Below are 9,659 nucleotides of genomic sequence, written 5' to 3' on the forward strand. Positions count from 1 at the left end.
TTAGTGCTGACGAGTAAAGAGTAGGTAATGATAATGATGATGATACTAATAGGCTTGTAGATTTTCCCACAATAAACAAAATCTTGACAGACAAGTCTCTATAAAGCACACACAACAGTTTGTAGCTTTGTTATTATTCAGTTGCACTTGGGAATATGTAGTATGAGAAATTGAAAAACACATTACAAATATTTGTTCATAATTTTGTGTCAATGTCACAAACACTAAAGCAAAAACATCAGAATAATCATTAAGATGCTCACCTTGGTGAAACAGATTCTTTAGCCCCTGAATGGAGGAAATACAACTTTGGACAGAGAAAAACACATGGTAAGATAAGGCCAGATCTGAGATGGGTGTTTACTAGTATTTTACACACCCTCTCCCCTTTCAGATGATGTCAGTGCATTCCCCTTTAAACTGAAAGACAAGTGGACCTCAGGTGGCGTTTCATTCCCCATCTTCCATCAATTGCATCCCCGCTCAATACCTGTTACCCACTCCGGCACTTATCCAATTGTCAGTAGAGCATAAACGCTTCCCCCACCCTTCTCTATCCTCTTATACAAGCAACCCAACTCCGGTGACCTTTAAAACCAGCGTGTGGATCGCAAGTCCTTCTTGTTAAATTTTGAAGGCAACAATGATGTGTGGCAAGTATAGCATTTATCGTTGGGGAAATCTTTTAAAAGTGGTCCAATTGTCATTGCAAAATTAACACCACAGAGTTATTATGTATTTTATTAAGACTGTGTGTTCATTGCAATTGAGATGTTCCATTGATTTGATATTTTGGCAGGTGAAATCTTATTGAATAAGACTGGGAAATCAGAGCATCCAGCACATTGTCTGAAAAGCGGTTCTGGCTATCTTCTTGTTTTGATTCCATCAATCAAGAATACTTGTGTCATAACACGTGCCTCAGAGCGATCAGGAGATCTTGGACGGTGTACCTGATATTTCAGGCATGCTGCTGATTCTATGTGCTACCATTACCTTAGTCACCAGCTTATATTTTTGTGAGTGTATCTATGTTCTTGTTTTACTACAGGGACAACAACAAACTAAATCCCCTCTTAAAAGACGAGCTTTTTAAGACAAATAAAATCAACAGTTTCCCAAACTGCTTGATCTGCATGAACAGGCTTCTGCCTGTTCTGACTGTTTATTAATTTTGCCTAAATTCAAATAGGCCCCTTTCAATGCAACAATCGACTGAGCCAGCAGACATGACCTATCCCAGGGCTGGCTCCAGGAAGTCACTCCAGTTGCTTGTTCCCACCCCCCACCGGTTACTACAATCTCAATGTTTTGTTCATCTGTGTGTTATGAACCACTGTGGTTGGTTGGTAATGTTGTTCATTTGGAATTCCTCTAACCCCTTTGATAGAGGTGAGCACTTTCTAACCTCTTTTTTGATAAAGGCTGGATGGCCTCTTCACATGAGATGCGTGAATAGAAAATTTGTTGTCCTCGTTTAAGCAAAAGGCCATAAGCAAGTATAATACATGTGGAAAAAAATTCACAGTGCAATCTTACTAGAAAAATTGCATATGGCACCAATGTACCAAGACCAGCTATCCAGACCCTGAAGTGCAAAACTCCAATCCTGACAATATCTTGGTATGTTCTGAGGCCTGTATACAATAAATAAATCAAATAACTATTTAGTATCATTATTTTCATTATTCATTTCAAATTTCATTGATTTCAAATTCATCATTGATCAGTTAAGATCCTTTTTCAAATCTTGTGTTTCCCTCTTGTGTGACTCGTCCTCTTAGTGTAAAAGCAAATCAAATATCTTACATGACTTGCAAAGTAATTCACAATGTGATCCTCAAAAGAAATCCTGCCCCAGAGCAACAAAGTCCATGCTGAGTCACTTTGAAAATTGACTATCATAGAAATATCAAGTTATAAGCGCACTGACTAACTACCTCATCACGTTAAATATATTTCTACAAATAAAGTGTGCACTCACCCCAGAGGAAGGGGTTGTGTTTTCTTTGGAGCAGCCTGGTTTCCAGAGAGCCAGCGGTGATGCTCAGGGGCCAGCAGTAGGAACATCGCTGTTCACCTCTGCTGTGTTTATCATTTCTTTATCCTGTCTCAACATCACAACGATTACATAACGATCCAATGATCTCTGCAGGGACTCAAGACTGAACAAACATCTCCGTATTAGGTACAAGGGTATTTGGTTTCTTTGCCTGTTTATAAATTTGAAATGGTATTAGGAACTTCTTGAGTCTACATTGGGGTGGTATTAAACATGTTTTGGTAATTTCATCCTTATTTCCCCTATCTTGTCTTTCCTCCCACTAAGGCATAGATATTTCCTGGCTATGTGAGTTAGGAGAAAACTAGACCTTGTGTCAGGGGAAAGCTACATGTGTAGTTTGAGAGCCTCTGCGTGGGTTTCACAAAGACACATCCATATTTAATACATATTTTCACAGCATGTGTCTGATGGGGTGAACACATTGGAAGATCCTACCTCAAGTTTACAAGTATCAAATCAACAATTCTACTGCCTATTTATTTCTTTTTATCTGTTGCTGATTTTCTTGAAGGTATTTTACCAATGTCCTCATATAACCCTACATTACTAAATAACAGGTCTTTTTAGCATTTTTCATGGAAATAGTGAATGTACACAACTGAAAACACCAACTGCTGGGCCTGAAGAGTCAGCATGCAAGTGATGTAGGTGCCCTCAGAATGAAACTCCAAGAGGCAGGTTAGCCACAAATGTAAGTTAATGCCTAAAGAAACACAAACACAAACACAGCTTTGTGTTTAAAGCTCAAATATGATTTCCAGCCCTGTACGACAAAGCAGTTACCTCGTATTTACTTTTTTGTACTCATATTATATCAACTGACATGTAAGGGGTATTACTTTTTGGAAAACTTCCCTATTTGAATTATATTAAAGCTTAAAGCTCTGCTAAAGCAAATGTGTCCAGGCGGAAGCCATGACTATAACACTACATGTTGGCCTTAGTCAGAGCCAACTGTTATCAGGAACAGTCGAGATAGTGAAATTCTAAATGTCAGACTCAAGGCTACAAATTGGGAGTCCATGAACCAGTGACATCACTGTCTCCATCCGCTTCTTATTCAGTCTAAGTCCAGTCAGCAGGCGGGGTTTGTGTCCCTGACAAACAGTGTTTGCCAGTCACTGTCACAGGAGTGAGATTGTCTCTATCAGAGGCTACACAGGCCGGCTAAGGCGTGCAAGGCGTGCAAGATTACATTCCATGATGCTTGCGGAATATCCAGCATCATGGTACATTCCGAGCAGATGTAAACAAACGGTTTCTGTGGAGACTGTGACAGGAACAGGGCAAATAAAAGACGCACAGCCAATCGAAGAAAAAAAGAGAAATGTCAAATGTGGGCTGGGAGATGAGTGAGGAGCCAACAGCTCACCGTGCCAATCGCATCAACAGAAGGTGATGTTATTATGATTGGTGGTGTCCATAAATTGCATTTGCATCGTATGGCTTGGACTTTATTACAGTATTTTTCTGATAGCGTAGGCAAGGCTCTCTTACTACAGGCTACTTTTTCCAATCTCTGAGTTCTAACTTTAAAATCATACCCCTAGGAATAAAAACATGCTAAAGTTCTTCTGAAAGCAAACAATTCCTGCTAAACAGTTCAGACTCTTAAATAATAGCTGCGTTGCCTCAGTACAGTAAAGACAAGTAATGGTTTGAGGTTAATATATGTAGAGGATGATTCAATGTATTCATAGAACTATTAAAAAAAGTTGGAATTTCTGCTTTTCCATGATACATGTTTTCACACAATCACAGCTGAATGAATATATATGAACATATATAAACAATAAAAGTGCAGAAGTAAACATTTATAGTTAAGAAAGAGGCCTTTTGACCTAACTTGAGCCATTTGATTTTGTTTATGCAACTTCATTTGAAATGTTTCATGATAAATCCTTCTCACAATGGAAGCACAACATACCTGAGTCTTTCCACATGGCATGTCAGAATGGCATCTGAGAAAAAAGGCAATTAAGTATGTGAACACAAATTTGATTACTACCTTTGGAGTTAATCACCAGCAACATAATCCACAAATACAGTCCAATTTGCAGACATTATAATACTGAAATTCGTAACAGGCCTGGATGGAAACGGCACAACTGGAACCCAAATTATAAAGCTTCAAAAGTGCATATAAAAAGTTGTAAAATCATTACCTTTTTAGGCTGTATTTACACATTTTTAATCCACCTACACTTGTTGTGTGTGTTTTAACATATGCTTTAATTACATCTACTCAGTCAAATGTAATCATACGTGGCAGGATTACTTACAGCAGATCTGCTTTATTTTCACAGCGGCACAGAAATCTCTAAGCAGCCATCTAGACCATGCATCTGTTATCTGATGACAACACCTGTTTCTTACGATCTGTTTTTACAGCTCTGACAGCATCAGATAAAAGAGGATGGGTATAGTGAAGAGAGCCAGGGTGGACTGGCTTAATTGCAAGCATATTAACATTACCAAGGGTCTTATCTCATAAACCTCATACCTCTACCTGTGACCCGTTCCCCTAAAAACTCAATCAAAGCTCCTCTTCATTTCGCCTACCCCTCCTCCATATTCCAAGTCCTTGGCAAGTCTCGGCAAGGCTCTACTTGAATTCCCAGAATATCTTAGATACATTATCACACTGTGGAGGGGAAAAGAGTAAACAAGGCAAACTAAATCACGTGTGTTTACTGGGAGGAAGACATAACAATGTTTTGCTGATCCTGTGTGAAGCAAGTGGGGTTCCTGAAGCAGGGAGGGAAATCTTTACATAAGAAAATGTTTTAGAGGAAGCTTCCTTTCTCTTCAATAGTCATTTTCTAAACATTTGTTTGCTTGTTCAGACTTTTCAAACATTTTGAGGTGCTTTAGATGACGGTCTGGTACTCAAAGCTGGATTTTTCCTTATCAGTAGTTCGGATCTCTGTTAATCTATGTTGGAGTACAATGCTCTCCTTCCTGCAGTAGGACTTGAAGCATGTGGTGGAGGTTCTCGCCTCATGTTACACCAGGTGCCTTTCATTTGATGTGACCTGGAAATCAGGGACGGCCAGAGAGGTAGATGCAAACATTATGCTTTGTCTGTTTCCATGAATTTCCATTCAATCAAAAAATATTGCAAGAAAGCTGGGAATTGGATCATTTGACAGTATTTAACTGTTGTATGGTCTTGATTTTCACTGTCAAATTGTGTATGATTTGTAATAATAAAAATGGTCATATATAAGTTTAACGTTTGAATCTAGTTTTTTGTTGTAATTATGTAATATGATAATTTATCTTTTTTGTAAAATTTCACAGATGTGAAAGATGTCTGAAGTGAACTAATATATTGATATAAAAACACAACATCTCATTCTAGTAATAGTCTTTGGTTCTATTTGGACCCCTGAAAATCTTCAGGCATGTAGAAAAGTAACCTCCACATAAAAGCGCACAAATAAGATGAGCGTTATGATCTTGATTATCTCAGTAAAGGAACACTGGCTATGTGACATCTGTCTGACATCTAAGATATTGCTCAATACCAATTCATTCTTAGTTTGATTTTTACCAGGGATATTAGTCAAATCCTCCCACACAAGTTCCCCATGCTGTTCTTTTTCCATTAATCGGCACATATGGACATGTTCCTTATCGTGGATCTTTTTTTGTAAATCCATTAGTTAGGACTTCTGTAAACAGTACATCCACTGCATGAAGCAAAATGAACAGTTCAGTCAGATAAAATAGCCTAATCATCAAAAAGTCATACAAACAGCTATTCATTCAAGATGATGATTATCTTATTAAGCTCATTGAGCTTTTGAAGAAAATTATCCTTCAGTCCTTTTTTTCCTATATATTCAATAAATATTTGAAGTAATTCTGGCTCAAATCCATATATCATTCCGCACATTTTTGTGTTTAATCAACATTCCAATTTAGGACTACCAGACCCTGAAAATGCCCTCAGTGAGGCCAAGAATTTCAACTCCAACATGTCACTGACTTGTGCTGGCGCTTTACCAGGAGTACATAAATAAAACGTAAAACGAGTACGTAAATAAAATACAATATAAGATCTGAGGTTCACCTCAATTTGTAAAGTATACTACTACAGTGCACATCTGATGTCTGCAGTTTATAATTATGGATTCCTGGTGTGATGGGATGTGTTATATTCCTTTTAGAAAATGAATCTCTGTGCAGAATTTTTCAATAATTTTTAGCGGATGTTATTGTCTTTGACCTTCCAGAACACACACCCCTTACAATTAGTCCTTTAGGTTGTCCCATCCTGGCTGATGAGATGATATGATAGACAATAACGAAGTCATGGAAGCTGAAAACCCTCCAACTTCGAGACGTCAGCTTTTTTCAGTCATTTCATGAACTAAAGCGGACAACCAATGTTTTTTTGCTTAGAATGACCGCTGAATAACAAAACTGTTACCATACATTACATTTTCAACCAAATACGTAAACCCACAAGTTAAACAATATTCCCTGCAATGACAAAACTGAGCAGACAATGAAATCATAATGTTATCATTATAAAAACAGTGTGGAATCATTTTGCCTGTCTAACACAAAGTCAAATGAGGAGGCGCAATGAAGGGTAAGGAGAAAAATATGTCAGATTGATCATTTGTCACTTTAAAGAGGTTTATCACAGGTTAGTTTGACATTATTAAGGCTGTTTGTATTTTGTGGTAATTGCACTTGATTGTCACTCATTACATCCATCTTTACTAAAATTGGAAGTTGGCAGGCAGAGGAGCGAAGCAGGTAGGAAGACGTAACGGCTGAGGAATGCAAGAAGGAGATTGCTATGTGTGTGTCTTTCCATGGCGGCTGCACACATTCAACTCCAGGAAGAAAAGGTCATGATACACCACTTGAGCACAAAAAGCAGCTACATAATTTCTGCCTACACAATTTCCATTGAAAAGGTATGTGATTAAGTGTGCAGAGAGATGGGGAAATTGTGAAAGTTGTGGATGTCAGGTGGTCAGTGTGGTCATTAATCCCTCACAATACAAAATACTGTTCAAAAATTGAATGAACTCTATAGAAAGAGGGTTAAATGTCAGATATTACAGTTCTCTTTTCTATTCTTTTTTGAATTTTTATTCAGTTTTAATAAGAAAATTTTTTTTAAAAAATCAGCCTAAAAACAGATAGCTACAGCTAGGCCCAGAAATATTTGGACAGTGACACAAGTTTTGTTATTTTAGCGGTTTACGAAAACATATTTACGAAAACAAACATTCTTTGGACAGATGAGACTGAGATCAACATGTACCAGAATGACGGGAAGAAGAAAGTTTGGAGAAGAATTGGTACAGCTCATGATCCAAAGCACACCACATCTTCTGTAAAACATGGTGGAGGCAGCAAACAAATGCATTCTGCAGTGTATAGGGATATACTTTCTGCTCAAATTCAGCCAAATGCAGGAAAGTTCATTGGACGGTGGTTCACAGTACAGATGGACAATGATCAAAAACAAATCCATTTTTGTTTGTGTGTTAATCAGTTAACACACAAACAAAGTTAATCAGGAAAAATGTTGCATGCACGTATAGGCATTTTTGTTACTTACAATTTAACAGAAACAGGAACCAACAAAAGATTTGTGACTTGGAAAACAATGAAGAAATCCTGCTGCACTATTTTGATAATGACTGAATCGCCATTTAAAATGTTTCCTAATGATGTCACTGTTTTCTCTTCTTTTATTCTAACTGGCATTACAGCACCAGCCACGGGAGTGTGATTATTCTTTGTCAGTCTGTGCCTGGCCACTGAGACTGAATTGAGCTTATTTTGCTGCTACAGTTCTGTGAGGTTTATATCCAGGGCTGGACTACGATGGCAAGATGATCCACAGAGATGCCACAATCTAATACACTTCACAAGCAAAACAGCCTACCGACATGATAACTTATCAAATCAAACATCTTAAGTTGAGCCACTTAAGCAAGTTAAACTGAAAAAAAAAAAATCTCAATGTATAAATAAATAAAACATTTAGTGTTTACATTGAAAGTTTGAAAACAAGAAGACACCTCAAGTTCAAAATAAACAAAATAAACAGATAAAGAGAGACCAGCCCCAAGATCAACAGAAAATTGGAGAAAAAATGCATTGAACCAGCATCCATATCAATGGACAACTACTAGAAGACAAAAAAGCCAAAAACAAAACGAAACAAAACAAAAAAAAAAAAAAATCAATACTGATACTAACGTACTATGCATGTTCTAGTTAGAGACCCATAAAACACAAGGTAAACTAGATACATTAATCATAAGAAATACTAAAGTAATGGTAAGTGGCAAATATTTGAGAGACACCTTCCACTGGATGACATCAGACATCTGTTTACTACAACACATCCTCCCTCACTGAAATTATCTGACAAACCGGCTCTGAAGTCTCTCTCCGATCAGTCAGTTCCCGGGCAGGACAGCTCAGTCCATTCACATCGGACATGTTCATTTTATTCCAGCCAACTTTCAGGAAGAAAAACACTAAAGCTGGATTTATGGGCATACACGTCCTACCTTCATTCGGGGCTAGCTGAGCTAGCTAGCAGGGAAATCACGACCAAACTTCATTGAAAACTCGGGGTTACGCCCCCCCCGTCTCCAGCCATCACGAAAAATGCCGGCTTACCCTTAACCTTTGGCCGTTTTTCTCCCTTCTTTTTTTCTTCTTGCTTTTTCTGCCCAACTAGGATACTTTCTTACCGGTGCCATGACGCCGTCTTCCATTAATATCCTCACTGCCGGGAATGATGGGTAGCTGTTAATCATTCCAATAAAAACACCTGAAACAGATAGTCATTGCGGCGTGTTTTTTCATATCCTACATATACATTTTTTAACATAAGAGGGATTAAATAAACAGATCACATAGCTACTGATAAATCAATTCATTTTTCCCCGGTACATGTGTCTTTTGGGGTCCCTTGGTGGATTTGGGGGCCCCAAGCATTCACATTATCCACACACATCAAGAAACAGATGCATAACAATCACAACCCTCCAAGAAGTTCACACTCACAAACTTTGGAGATCTAAACTCCAAATGATAATATGCACATGTGAATGAAATATCCCTTACAATATTTGAGAGGATAAATTATGGCCGTATATTTTATCAAAGAAAAAAAAAGGATTTCTGACTTATAACTCTTAAACCACTCGTTTTGCTCTTCATAGTCCTTTCCTAGCCCCATCAAGAAGTTCGAGTTCAGCCTCATTTGTATGTCTCTTCCTTTTCCTCTACATTTTCAACGACATTTCCTGTTAGAAAGGATGGCATTGTTAGATGACGTTCTTTTAAGCAGCGAGTACTTGATAATTGAGGGGGACCCGAGATGGGGGACAGCCAAATAAACAATGTCGCTCCCTGGTGGTCGTCCTGACTTCCTTAATGTACGGCGTACGTTACCAAGGCAACAGAACCGGACGTGGACTAATACCTTTATTTGGCGATCCTTAAACGCCCATTGGCTGTTACACCTTTTCGCTGATTGGCCTGTGAGCCCGTGTGAGGTAATCGTCAGCTTTAACGGGTCCTCGCGCAGTTTTTCACCATA

This window comes from Fistularia commersonii, chromosome 30 (assembly GCF_037954325.1).
Source record: "Fistularia commersonii isolate RoL2024-O1a breed Wild chromosome 30, RoL_Fcom_v1.0, whole genome shotgun sequence".
In the NCBI taxonomy this organism is placed as follows: domain Eukaryota; kingdom Metazoa; phylum Chordata; class Actinopteri; order Syngnathiformes; family Fistulariidae; genus Fistularia; species Fistularia commersonii.